Here is a 14812-nt window from a genome sequence, read left to right on the forward strand (position 1 = left end):
GTTTAATTGCATTCGTTTAGGAAAGCGATAACAATGTTGTAAGTCAAAGATTGGTGGAGAAACTCCAGTTACCAACAAGCTTTCATCCGAATCAAGCGAGGATCAAATTCAGTATAGGACAATGTGTGAAAGAAGTATTATGTGATATTGCTCCCAAGAACTCTTGTCATCTTATTTTGAGATGGGCATGGCTTAATTTTAAAACACTCAATGTTGATGAACGTTCCCTTTATTTGAGGCATGAGGGACATGAAATGAAGTTGAAATTTATGACACAAAGACAAGCCAAGAAGGATCAACATACGTTGAAGGAGAAAATAGAAAAAGAAAGAATAGAAAAAGAAAAAATATAAACTGCAGAAGGAAGGGAAATTGCCGAAAAATAAAAGGAAGTAAAGAAAATGATTATGGAAAAGGTAGTAGAGAAACAAGGTGTTTAATCGTAGGCCACCCATGTTTAGTTGCATTCGTTTACGAAAGCAACAACAATGTTGTAAGCCAAAGATTGATGGAGAAACTCCAGTTACCAACAAGCTTTCATTCGATTCAAGTGAGGATCAAATTTAGTACAGGACAATGTGTGAAAGAAGTATTATGTGATATTGCTCCCATGAACTATTGTCATTTTGTTTTGAGAAGGGCATGGCTTAATTTTAAAACACTCAATCTTGATTAACGTTCCCTTTATTGGAGGCATGAGGGACATGAAATGAAGTTGAAATTTATGACACCAAGACAAGCCAAGAAGGATCAACATACGTTGAAGGAGAAAATAGAAAAAGAAGAAATATAAACTGCAGAAGGAAGGGAAATTGAAGAAAAAGAAAAGGAAGTAAAGAAAATGATTATGGAAAAGGTAGTAGCGAAATAGGGTGTTTAATCGAAGGCCATCCATGTTTAGTTGCATTCGTTTACGAAAGCGACAACAATGTTGTAAGTCAAAGATTGGTGGAGAAACTCCAGTTACCAACAAGCTTTCATCCGAATCAAGCGAGGATCAAATTCAGTATAGGACAATGTGTGAAAGAAGTATTATGTGATATTGCTCCCAAGAACTCTTGTCATCTTGTTTTGAGATGGGCATGGCTTAATTTTAAAACACTCAATGTTGATGAACGTTCCCTTTATTTGAGGCATGAGGGACATGAAATGAAGTTGAAATTTATGACACAAAGACAAGCCAAGAAGGATCAACATACGTTGAAGGAGAAAATAGAAAAAGAAAGAATAGAAAAAGAAGAAATATAAACTGCAGAAGGAAGGGAAATTGAAGAAAAAGAAAAGGAAGTAAAGAAAATGATTATGGAAAAGGTAGTAGAGAAACAAGGTGTTTAATCGTAGGCCACCCATGTTTAGTTGCATTCGTTTACGAAAGCAACAACAATGTTGTAAGCCAAAGATTGATGGAGAAACTCCAGTTACCAACAAGCTTTCATTCGATTCAAGTGAGGATCAAATTCAGTACAGGACAATGTGTGAAAGAAGTATTATGTGATATTGCTCCCATGAACTCTTGTCCTCTTGTTTTTAGAAGGGCATGGCTTAATTTTAAAACACTCAATCTTGATTAACGTTCCCTTTATTGGAGGCATGAGGGACATGAAATGGAGTTGAAATTTATGACACCAAGACAAGCCAAGAAGGATCAACATACGTTGAAGGAGAAAATAGAAAAAGAAGAAATATAAACTGCAGAAGGAAGGGAAATTGAAGAAAAAGAAAAGGAAGTAAAGAAAATGATTATGGAAAAGGTAGTAGCGAAATAGGGTGTTTAATCGAAGGCCATCCATGTTTAGTTTCATTCGTTTAGGAAAGCGACAACAATGTTGTAAGTCAAAGATTGGTGGAGAAACTCCAGTTACCAACAAGCTTTCATCCGAATCAAGCGAGGATCAAATTCAGTATAGGACAATGTGTGAAAGAAGTATTATGTGATATTGCTCCCAAGAACTCTTGTCATCTTGTTTTGAGATGGGCATGGCTTAATTTTAAAACACTCAATGTTGATGAACGTTCCCTTTATTTGAGGCATGAGGGACATGAAATGAAGTTGAAATTTATGACACAAAGACAAGCCAAGAAGGATCAACATACGTTGAAGGAGAAAATAGAAAAAGAAAGAATAGAAAAAGAAGAAATATAAACTGCAGAAGGAAGGGAAATTGACGAAAAATAAAAGGACGTAAAGAAAATGATTATGGAAAAGGTAGTAGAGAAACAAGGTGTTTAATTGTAGGCCACCCATGTTTAGTTGCATTCGTTTACGAAAGCAACAACAATGTTGTAAGCCAAAGATTAATGGAGAAACTCCAGTTACCAACAAGCTTTCATTCGATTCAAGTGAGGATCAAATTCAGTACAGGACAAAGTGTGAAAGAAGTATTATGTGATATTGCTCCCATGAACTCTTGTCCTCTTGTTTTTAGAAGGGCATGGCTTAATTTTAAAACACTCAATCTTGATTAACGTTCCCTTTATTGGAGGAATGAGGGACATGAAATGAAGTTGAAATTTATGACACCAAGACAAGCCAAGAAGGATCAACATACGTTGAAAGAGAAAATAGAAAAAGAAGAAATATAAACTGCAGAAGGAAGGGAAATTGAAGAAAAAGAAAAGGAAGTAAAGAAAATGATTATGGAAAAGGTAGTAGTGAAATAGGGTGTTTAATCGAAGGCCATCCATGTTTAGTTGCATTCGTTTAGGAAAGCGACAACAATGTTGTAAGTCAAAGATTGGTGGAGAAACTCCAGTTACCAACAAGCTTTCATCCGAATCAAGCGAGGATCAAATTCAATATAGGACAATGTGTGAAAGAAGTATTATGTGATATTGCTCCCATGAACTCTTGTCATCTTGTTTTGAGAAGGGCATGGCTTAATTTTAAAACACTCAATCTTGATGAACATTCCCTTTATTAGAGGCATGAGGGACATGAAATGAAGTTGAAATTTATGAGACCAAGACAAGCCAATAAGCATCAACATACGTTGAAGGAGAAAATAGAAAAAGAAGAAATATAAACTGCAGAAGGAAGGGAAATTGACGAAAAAGAAAAGGAAGTAAAGAAAATGATTATGGAAAACGTAGTAGAGAAACAAGGTGTTTAATCGAAGGCAACCCATGTTTAGTTGCAGTCGTTTACGAAAGCAACAACAATGTTGTAAGCCAAAGATTGATGGAGAAACTCCAGTTACAAACAAGCTTTCATCCGATCAAGCAAGGATCAAATTCAGTATAGGACAATGTGTGAAGGAAGTACTATGTGATATTGCTCCCAAGAACTCTTGTCATCTTGTTCTGAGATGGGCATGGCTTAATTTTAAAACACTCAATCTTGATGAAGGTTCCCTTTATTTGAGGGATGAGGGACATCAAATGAAGTTGAAATTTATGACACCAAGACAAGCCAAGAAGGATCAACATACGTTGAAGGAGAAAATAGAAAAAGAAGAAATATAAACTGCAGAAGGAAGGGAAATTGACGAAAAAGAAAAGGAAGTAAAGAAATTGATTATGGAAAAGGTAGTAGAGAAATAGGGTGTTTAATCGAAGGCAACCCATGTTTAGTTGCATTTCGTTTACGAAAGCAAAAACAATGTTGTAAGCCAAAGATTGATGGAGAAACTCCAGTTACCAACAAGCTTTCATTCGAATCAAGCGAGGATCAAATTCAGTACAGGACAATATGTGAAAGAAGTATTATGTGATATTGCTCCCATGAACTCTTGTCATCTTGTTTTGAGAAGGGCATGGCTTAATTTTAAAACACTCAATCTTGATTAACGTTCCCTTTATTGGAGGCATGACGGACATGAAATGAAGTTGAAATTTATGACACCAAGACAAGCCAAGAAGGATCAACATACGTTGAAGGAGAAAATAGAAAAAGAAGAAATATAAACTGCAGAAGGAAGGGAAATTGAAGAAAAAGAAAAGGAAGTAAAGAAAATGATTATGGAAATGGTAGTAGCGAAATAGGGTGTTTAATCGAAGGCCATCCATGTTTAGTTGCATACGTTTACAAAAGCGACAACAATGTTGTAAGTCAAAGATTGGTGGAGAAACTCCAGTTACCAACAAGCTTTCATCCGAATCAAGCGAGGATCAAATTCAGTATAGGACAATGTGTGAAAGAAGTATTATGTGATATTGCTCCCAAGAACTCTTGTCATCTTGTTTTGAGATGGGCATGGCTTAATTTTAAAACACTCAATGTGTATGAACGTTCCCTTTATTTGAGGCATGAGGGACATGAAATGAAGTTGAAATTTATGACACCAAGACAAGCCAAGAAGGATCAACATACGTTGAAGGAGAAAATAGAAAAAGAAGAAATATAAACTGCAGAAGGAAGGGAAATTGAAGAAAAAGAAAAGGAAGTAAAGAAAATGATTATGGAAAAGGTAGTAGCGAAATAGGGTGTTTAATCGAAGGCCATCCATGTTTAGTTGCATTCGTTTACGAAAGCCACAACAATGTTGTAAGCCAAAGATTGATGGAGAAACTCCAGTTACCAACAAGCTTTCATTCGAATCAAGCGAGGATCAAATTCAGTACAGAACAATGTGTGAAAGAAGTATTATGTGATATTGCTCCCATGAACTCTTGTCATCTTGTTTTGAGAAGGGCATGGCTTAATTTTAAAACACTCAATCTTGATGAACGTTCCCTTTATTGGAGGCATGAGGGACATGAAATTAAGTTGAAATTTATGAGACCAAGACAAGCCAAGAAGCATCAACATACGTTGAAGGAGAAAATAGAAAAAGAAGAAATATAAACTGCAGAAGGAATGGAAATTGACGAAAAAGAAAAGGAAGTAAAGAAAATGATTATGGAAAAGGTAGTAGAGAAACAAGGTGTTTAATTGAAGGCAACCCATGTTTAGTTGCAGTCGTTTACGAAAGCAACAACAATGTTATAAGCCAAAGATTGATGGAGAAACTCCAGTTACCAACAAGCTTTCATCCGAATCAAGCAAGGAACAAATTCAGTATAGGACAATGTGTGAAGGAAGTATTATGTGATATTGCTCCCAAGATCTCTTGTCATCTTGTTTTGAGGTGGGCATGGCTTAATTTTAAAACACTCAATCTTGATGAACGTTCCCTTTATTTGAGGCATGAGGGACATGAAATGAAGTTGAAATTTATGACACCAAGACAAGCCAAGAAGGATCAACATACGTTGAAGGAGAAAATAGAAAAAGAAGAAATATAAACTGCAGAAGGAAGGGAAATTGACGAAAAAGAAAAGGAAGTAAAGAAAATGATTATGGAAAAGGTAGTAGAAAAACAAGGTGTTTAATCGAAGGCAACCCATGTTTACTTGAAGTCATTTACGAAAGCAACAACAATGTTGTAAGCCAAAGTTTGATGGAGAAACTCTAGTTTCCAACAAGCTTTCATTCGAATCAAGCGAAGATCAAATTCAGTACAGGACAATGTGTGAAAGAAGTATTATGTGATATTGCTCCCATGAACTCTTGTCATCTTGTTTTGAGATGGGCATGGCTTAATTTTAAAACACTCAATGTTGATGAACGTTCCCTTTATTGGAGGCATGAGAGACATGAAATGAGGTTGAAATTTATGACACCAAGACAAGCCAAGAAGGATCAACATACGTTGAAAGAAAAAATAGAAAAAGAAGAAATGTAAACTGCAGAAGGAAGGGAAATTGAAGCAAAAGAAAAGGAAGTAAAGAAAATGATTATGGAAAAGGTAGTAAAGAAATAGGGTGTTTAATTGAAGGTCATCCATGTTTAGTTGCATTCGTTTACGAAAGCGACAACAATGTTGTAAGTCAAAGATTGGTGGAGAAACTCCAGTTACCAACAAGCTTTCATCCGAATCAAGCGAGGATCAAATTCAGTATAGGACAATGTGTGAAAGAAGTATTATGTGATATTGCTCCCAAGAACTCTTGTCATCTTGTTTTGAGATGGGCATGGCTTAATTTTAAAACACTCAATGTTGATGAACGTTCCCTTTATTTGAGGCATGAGGGACATGAAATGAAGTTGAAATTTATGACACAAAGACAAGCCAAGAAGGATCAACATACGTTGAAGGAGAAAATAGAAAAAGAAAGAATAGAAAAAGAAGAAATATAAACTGCAGAAGGAAGGGAAATTGACGAAAAATAAAAGGACGTAAAGAAAATGATTATGGAAAAGGTAGTAGAGAAACAAGGTGTTTAATTGTAGGCCACCCATGTTTAGTTGCATTCGTTTACGAAAGCAACAACAATGTTGTAAGCCAAAGATTAATGGAGAAACTCCAGTTACCAACAAGCTTTCATTCGATTCAAGTGAGGATCAAATTCAGTACAGGACAAAGTGTGAAAGAAGTATTATGTGATATTGCTCCCATGAACTCTTGTCCTCTTGTTTTTAGAAGGGCATGGCTTAATTTTAAAACACTCAATCTTGATTAACGTTCCCTTTATTGGAGGAATGAGGGACATGAAATGAAGTTGAAATTTATGACACCAAGACAAGCCAAGAAGGATCAACATACGTTGAAAGAGAAAATAGAAAAAGAAGAAATATAAACTGCAGAAGGAAGGGAAATTGAAGAAAAAGAAAAGGAAGTAAAGAAAATGATTATGGAAAAGGTAGTAGTGAAATAGGGTGTTTAATCGAAGGCCATCCATGTTTAGTTGCATTCGTTTAGGAAAGCGACAACAATGTTGTAAGTCAAAGATTGGTGGAGAAACTCCAGTTACCAACAAGCTTTCATCCGAATCAAGCGAGGATCAAATTCAATATAGGACAATGTGTGAAAGAAGTATTATGTGATATTGCTCCCATGAACTCTTGTCATCTTGTTTTGAGAAGGGCGTGGCTTAATTTTAAAACACTCAATCTTGATGAACATTCCCTTTATTAGAGGCATGAGGGACATGAAATGAAGTTGAAATTTATGAGACCAAGACAAGCCAATAAGCATCAACATACGTTGAAGGAGAAAATAGAAAAAGAAGAAATATAAACTGCAGAAGGAAGGGAAATTGACGAAAAAGAAAAGGAAGTAAAGAAAATGATTATGGAAAACGTAGTAGAGAAATAAGGTGTTTAATCGAAGGCAACCCATGTTTAGTTGCAGTCGTTTACGAAAGCAACAACAATGTTGTAAGCCAAAGATTGATGGAGAAACTCCAGTTACAAACAAGCTTTCATCCGAATCAAGCAAGGATCAAATTCAGTATAGGACAATGTGTGAAGGAAGTACTATGTGATATTGCTCCCAAGAACTCTTGTCATCTTGTTCTGAGATGGGCATGGCTTAATTTTAAAACACTCAATCTTGATGAAGGTTCCCTTTATTTGAGGGATGAGGGACATCAAATGAAGTTGAAATTTATGACACCAAGACAAGCCAAGAAGGATCAACATACGTTGAAGGAGAAAATAGAAAAAGAAGAAATATAAACTGCAGAAGGAAGGGAAATTGACGAAAAAGAAAAGGAAGTAAAGAAATTGATTATGGAAAAGGTAGTAGAGAAATAGGGTGTTTAATCGAAGGCAACCCATGTTTAGTTGCATTTCGTTTACGAAAGCAAAAACAATGTTGTAAGCCAAAGATTGATGGAGAAACTCCAGTTACCAACAAGCTTTCATTCGAATCAAGCGAGGATCAAATTCAGTACAGGACAATATGTGAAAGAAGTATTATGTGATATTGCTCCCATGAACTCTTGTCATCTTGTTTTGAGAAGGGCATGGCTTAATTTTAAAACACTCAATCTTGATTAACGTTCCCTTTATTGGAGGCATGACGGACATGAAATGAAGTTGAAATTTATGACACCAAGACAAGCCAAGAAGGATCAACATACGTTGAAGGAGAAAATAGAAAAAGAAGAAATATAAACTGCAGAAGGAAGGGAAATTGAAGAAAAAGAAAAGGAAGTAAAGAAAATGATTATGGAAAAGGTAGTAGCGAAATAGGGTGTTTAATCGAAGGCCATCCATGTTTAGTTGCATTCGTTTACGAAAGCCACAACAATGTTGTAAGCCAAAGATTGATGGAGAAACTCCAGTTACCAACAAGCTTTCATTCGAATCAAGCGAGGATCAAATTCAGTACAGAACAATGTGTGAAAGAAGTATTATGTGATATTGCTCCCATGAACTCTTGTCATCTTGTTTTGAGAAGGGCATGGCTTAATTTTAAAACACTCAATCTTGATGAACGTTCCCTTTATTGGAGGCATGAGGGACATGAAATTAAGTTGAAATTTATGAGACCAAGACAAGCCAAGAAGCATCAACATACGTTGAAGGAGAAAATAGAAAAAGAAGAAATATAAACTGCAGAAGGAATGGAAATTGACGAAAAAGAAAAGGAAGTAAAGAAAATGATTATGGAAAAGGTAGTAGAGAAACAAGGTGTTTAATCGAAGGCAACCCATGTTTAGTTGCAGTCGTTTACGAAAGCAACAACAATGTTATAAGCCAAAGATTGATGGAGAAACTCCAGTTACCAACAAGCCTTCATCCGAATCAAGCAAGGAACAAATTCAGTATAGGACAATGTGTGAAGGAAGTATTATGTGATATTGCTCCCAAGATCTCTTGTCATCTTGTTTTGAGGTGGGCATGGCTTAATTTTAAAACACTCAATCTTGATGAACGTTCCCTTTATTTGAGGCATGAGGGACATGAAATGAAGTTGAAATTTATGACACCAAGACAAGCCAAGAAGGATCAACATACGTTGAAGGAGAAAATAGAAAAAGAAGAAATATAAACTGCAGAAGGAAGGGAAATTGACGAAAAAGAAAAGGAAGTAAAGAAAATGATTATGGAAAAGGTAGTAGAAAAACAAGGTGTTTAATCGAAGGCAACCCATGTTTACTTGAAGTCATTTACGAAAGCAACAACAATGTTGTAAGCCAAAGTTTGATGGAGAAACTCTAGTTTCCAACAAGCTTTCATTCGAATCAAGCGAAGATCAAATTCAGTACAGGACAATGTGTGAAAGAAGTATTATGTGATATTGCTCCCATGAACTCTTGTCATCTTGTTTTGAGATGGGCATGGCTTAATTTTAAAACACTCAATGTTGATGAACGTTCCCTTTATTGGAGGCATGAGAGACATGAAATGAGGTTGAAATTTATGACACCAAGACAAGCCAAGAAGGATCAACATACGTTGAAAGAAAAAATAGAAAAAGAAGCAATGTAAACTGCAGAAGGAAGGGAAATTGAAGCAAAAGAAAAGGAAGTAAAGAAAATGATTATGGAAAAGGTAGTAAAGAAATAGGGTGTTTAATTGAAGGTCATCCATGTTTAGTTGCATTCGTTTACGAAAGCGACAACAATGTTGTAAGTCAAAGATTGGTGGAGAAACTCCAGTTACCAACAAGCTTTCATCCGAATCAAGCGAGGATCAAATTCAGTATAGGACAATGTGTGAAAGAAGTATTATGTGATATTGCTCCCAAGAACTCTTGTCATCTTGTTTTGAGATGGGCATGGCTTAATTTTAAAACACTCAATCTTGATGAACGTTCCTTTTATTTGAGGCATGAGGGACATGAAATGAAGTTGAAATTTATGAGACCAAGACAAGCCAAGAAGGATCAACATACGTTGAAGGAGAAAATAGAAAAAGAAGAAATATAAACTGCAGAAGGAAGGGAAATTGACGAAAAAGAAAAGGAAGTAAAGAAAATGATTATGGAAAAGGTAGTAAAGAAATAGGGTGTTTAATTGAAGGTCATCCATGTTTAGTTGCATTCGTTTACGAAAGCGACAACAATGTTGTAAGTCAAAGATTGGTGGAGAAACTCCAGTTACCAACAAGCTTTCATCCGAATCAAGCGAGGATCAAATTCAATATAGGACAATGTGTGAAAGAAGTATTATGTGATATTGCTCCCAAGAACTCTTGTCATCTTGTTTTGAGATGGGCATGGCTTAATTTTAAAACACTCAATCTTGATGAACGTTCCTTTTATTTGAGGCATGAGGGACATGAAATGAAGTTGAAATTTATGAGACCAAGACAAGCCAAGAAGGATCAACATACGTTGAAGGAGAAAATAGAAAAAGAAGAAATATAAACTGCAGAAGGAAGGGAAATTGACGAAAAAGAAAAGGAAGTAAAGAAAATGATTATGGAAAAGGTAGTAAAGAAATAGGGTGTTTAATTGAAGGCCATCCATGTTTAGTTGCATTCGTTTACGAAAGCGACAACAATGTTGTAAGTCAAAGATTGGTGGAGAAACTCCAGTTACCAACAAGCTTTCATCCGAATCAAGCGAGGATCAAATTCAGTATAGGACAATGTGTGAAAGAAGTATTATGTGATATTGCTCCCAAGAACTCTTGTCATCTTGTTTTGAGATGGGCATGGCTTAATTTTAAAACACTCAATCATGATGAACGTTCCTTTTATTTGAGGCATGAGGGACATGAAATGAAGTTGAAATTTATGAGACCAAGACAAGCCAAGAAGGATCAACATACGTTGAAGGAGAATATAGAAAAAGATGAAATGTAAACTACAGAAGGAAGGGAAATTGAAGAAAAAGAAAAGGAAGTAAAGAAAATGATTATGGAAAAGGTAGTAGAGAAACAAGGTGTTTAATCGAAGGCCATCCATGTTTAGTTGCATTCGTTTACGAAAGCAACAACAATGTTGTAAGCCAAAGATTGATGGAGAAACTCCAGTTACCAACAAGCTTTCATCCGAATCTAGCAAGTATAAAATTCAGTAGAGGACAATGTATGAAAGACGTATTATGTGATATTACTCCCAAGAACTCTTGTCATCTTGTTTTGAGATGGGCATGGCTTAATTTTAAAACACTCAATCTTGATGAACGTTCCCTTTATTTGAGGCACGAGGGACATGAAATGAAGTTGAAATTTATGAGACCAAGAGAAGCCAAGAAGGATCAACATACGTTGTAGGAGAAAATAGAAAAAGAAAGAATAGAAAAAGAAGAAATATAAAGTGCAGAAGGAAGGGAAATTGAAGAAAAAGAAAAGGAAGTAAAGAAAATGATTATGGAAAAAGGTAGTAGAGAAACAAGGTGTTTAATCGAAGGCCACCCATGTTTAGTTGCATTCGTTTACGAAAGCGACAACAATGTTGTAAACCAAAGATTGGTGGAGAAACTCCAGTTACCAACAAGCTTTCATCCGAATCAAGCAAGTATAAAATTCAGTAGAGGACAATGTGTGAAAGAAGTATTATGTGATATTACTCCCAAGAACTCTTGTCATCTTGTTTTGAGATGGGCATGGCTTAATTTTAAAACACTCAATCTTGATGAACGTTCCCTTTATTGGAGGCATGAGGGACATGAAATGAAGTTGAAATTTATGAGACCAAGACAAGCCAAGAAGGACCAACATACGTTGAAGGAGAAAATAGAAAAAGAAAGAATAGAAAAAGAAGAAATATAAACTGCAGAAGGAAGGGAAATTGAAGAAAAAGAAAAGGAAGTAAAGAAAATGATTATGGAAAAGGTAGTAGCGAAATAGGGTGTTTAATCGAAGGCCATCCATGTTTAGTTGCATTCGTTTACGAAAGCGACAACAATGTTGTAAGTCAAAGATTGGTGGAGAAACTCCAGTTACCAACAAGCTTTCATCCGAATCAACCGAGGATCAAATTCAGTAGAGGACAATGTGTGAAAGAAGTATTATGTGATATTACTCCCAAAAACTCTTGTGATCTTGTTTTGAGATGGGCATGGCTTAATTTTAAAACACTCAATCTTGATGAACGTTCCCTTTATTGGAGGCATGAGGGACATGAAATGAAGTTGAAATTTATGAGACCAAGACAAGCCAAGAAGGATCAACATACGTTGAAGGAGAAAATAGAAAAAGAAGAAATATAAACTGCAGAAGGAAGGGAAATTGAAGAAAAAGAAAAGGAAGTAAAGAAAATGATTATGGAAAAGGTAGTAGCGAAATAGGGTGTTTAATCGAAGGCCATCCATGTTTAGTTGCATTCGTTTACGAAAGCGACAACAATGTTGTAAGTCAAAGATTGGTGGAGAAACTCCAGTTACCAACAAGCTTTCATCCGAATCAACCGAGGATCAAATTCAGTATAGGACAATGTGTGAAAGAAGTATTATGTGATATTGCTCCCAAGAACTCTTGTCATCTTGTTTTGAGATGGGCATGGCTTAATTTTAAAACACTCAATGTTGATGAACGTTCCCTTTATTTGAGGCACGAGGGACATGAAATGAAGTTGAAATTTATGACACCAAGACAAGCCAAGAAGGATCAATATACGTTGAAGGAGAAAATAGAAAAAGAAGAAATATAAACTGCAGAAGGAAGGGAAATTGAAGAAAAAGAAAAGGAAGTAAAGAAAATGATTATGGAAAAGGTAGTAGAGAAACAAGGTGTTTAATCGAAGGCCACCCATGTTTAGTTGCATTCGTTTACGAAAGCAACAACAATGTTGTAAGCCAAAGATTGATGGAGAAACTCCAGTTACCAACAAGCTTTCATCCGAATCTAGCAAGTATAAAATTCAGTAGAGGACAATGTATGAAAGACGTATTATGTGATATTACTCCCAAGAACTCTTGTCATCTTGTTTTGAGATAGGCATGGCTTAATTTTAAAACACTCAATCTTGATGAACGTTCCCTTTATTTGAGGCACGAGGGACATGAAATGAAGTTGAAATTTATGAGACCAAGAGAAGCCAAGAAGGATCAACATACGTTGTAGGAGAAAATAGAAAAAGAAAGAATAGAAAAAGAAGAAATATAAAGTGCAGAAGGAAGGGAAATTGAAGAAAAAGAAAAGGAAGTAAAGAAAATGATTATGGAAAAGGTAGTAGAGAAACAAGGTGTTTAATCGAAGGCCACCCATGTTTAGTTGCATTCGTTTACGAAAGCGACAACAATGTTGTAAACCAAAGATTGGTGGAGAAACTCCAGTTACCAACAAGCTTTCATCCGAATCAAGCAAGTATAAAATTCAGTAGAGGACAATGTGTGAAAGAAGTATTATGTGATATTACTCCCAAGAACTCTTGTCATCTTGTTTTGAGATGGGCATGGCTTAATTTTAAAACACTCAATCTTGATGAACGTTCCCTTTATTGGAGGCATGAGGGACATGAAATGAAGTTGAAATTTATGAGACCAAGACAAGCCAAGAAGGATCAACATACGTTGAAGGAGAAAATAGAAAAAGAAAGAATAGAAAAAGAAGAAATATAAACTGCAGAAGGAAGGGAAATTGAAGAAAAAGAAAAGGAAGTAAAGAAAATGATTATGGAAAAGGTAGTAGCGAAATAGGGTGTTTAATCGAAGGCCATCCATGTTTAGTTGCATTCGTTTACGAAAGCGACAACAATGTTGTAAGTCAAAGATTGGTGGAGAAACTCCAGTTACCAACAAGCTTTCATCCGAATCAACCGAGGATCAAATTCAGTATAGGACAATGTGTGAAAGAAGTATTATGTGATATTGCTCCCAAGAACTCTTGTCATCTTGTTTTGAGATGGGCATGGCTTAATTTTAAAACACTCAATGTTGATGAACATTCCCTTTATTTGAGGCATGAGGGACATGAAATGAAGTTGAAATTTATGAGACCAAGAAAAGCCAAGAAGGATCAACATACGTTGAAGGAGAAAATAGAAAAAGAAAGAATAGAAAAAGAAGAAATATAAACTGCAGAAGGAAGGGAAATTGAAGAAAAAGAAAAGGAAGTAAAGAAAATGATTATGGAAAAGGTAGTAGCGAAATAGGGTGTTTAATCGAAGGCCATCCATGTTTAGTTGCATTCGTTTACGAAAGCGACAACAATGTTGTAAGTCAAAGATTGGTGGAGAAACTCCAGTTACCAACAAGCTTTCATCCGAATCAAGCGAGGATCAAATTCAGTATAGGACAATGTGTCAAAGAAGTATTATGTGATATTGCTCCCAAGAACTCTTGTCATCTTGTTTTGAGATGGGCATGGCTTAATTTTAAAACACTCAATGTTGATGAACATTCCCTTTATTTGAGGCATGAGGGACATGAAATGAAGTTGAAATTTATGAGACCAAGAAAAGCCAAGAAGGATCAACATACGTTGAAAGAGAAAATAGAAAAAGAAAGAATAGAAAAAGAAGAAATATAAACTGCAGAAGGAAGGGAAATTGAAGAAAAAGAAAAGGAAGTAAAGAAAATGATTATGGAAAAGGTAGTAGAGAAACAAGGTGTTTAATCGAAGGCCACCCATGTTTAGTTGCATTCGTTTACGAAAGCAACAACAATGTTGTAAGCCAAAGATTGATGGAGAAACTCCAGTTACCAACAAGCTTTCATCCGAATCTAGCAAGTATAAAATTCAGTAGAGGACAACGTATGAAAGACGTATTATGTGATATTACTACCAAGAACTCTTGTCATCTTGTTTTGAGATAGGCATGGCTTAATTTTAAAACACTCAATCTTGATGAACGTTCCCTTTATTTGAGGCACGAGGGACATGAAATGAAGTTGAAATTTATGAGACCAAGAGAAGCCAAGAAGGATCAACATACGTTGTAGGAGAAAATACAAAAAGAAAGAATAGAAAAAGAAGAAATATAAAGTGCAGAAGGAAGGGAAATTGAAGAAAAAGAAAAGGAAGTAAAGAAAATGATTATGGAAAAGGTAGTAGAGAAACAAGGGGTTTAATCGAAGGCCACCCATGTTTAGTTGCATTCGTTTACGAAAGCGACAACAATGTTGTAAACCAAAGATTGGTGGAGAAACTCCAGTTACCAACAAGCTTTCATCCGAATCAAGCAAGTATAAAATTCAGTAGAGGACAATGT

This window comes from Vigna unguiculata, chromosome 10 (genome assembly GCF_037176805.1).
Source record: "Vigna unguiculata cultivar grain cowpea cultivar isolate G323 ecotype 2 chromosome 10, ASM3717680v1, whole genome shotgun sequence".
Lineage (NCBI taxonomy): Eukaryota > Viridiplantae > Streptophyta > Magnoliopsida > Fabales > Fabaceae > Vigna > Vigna unguiculata.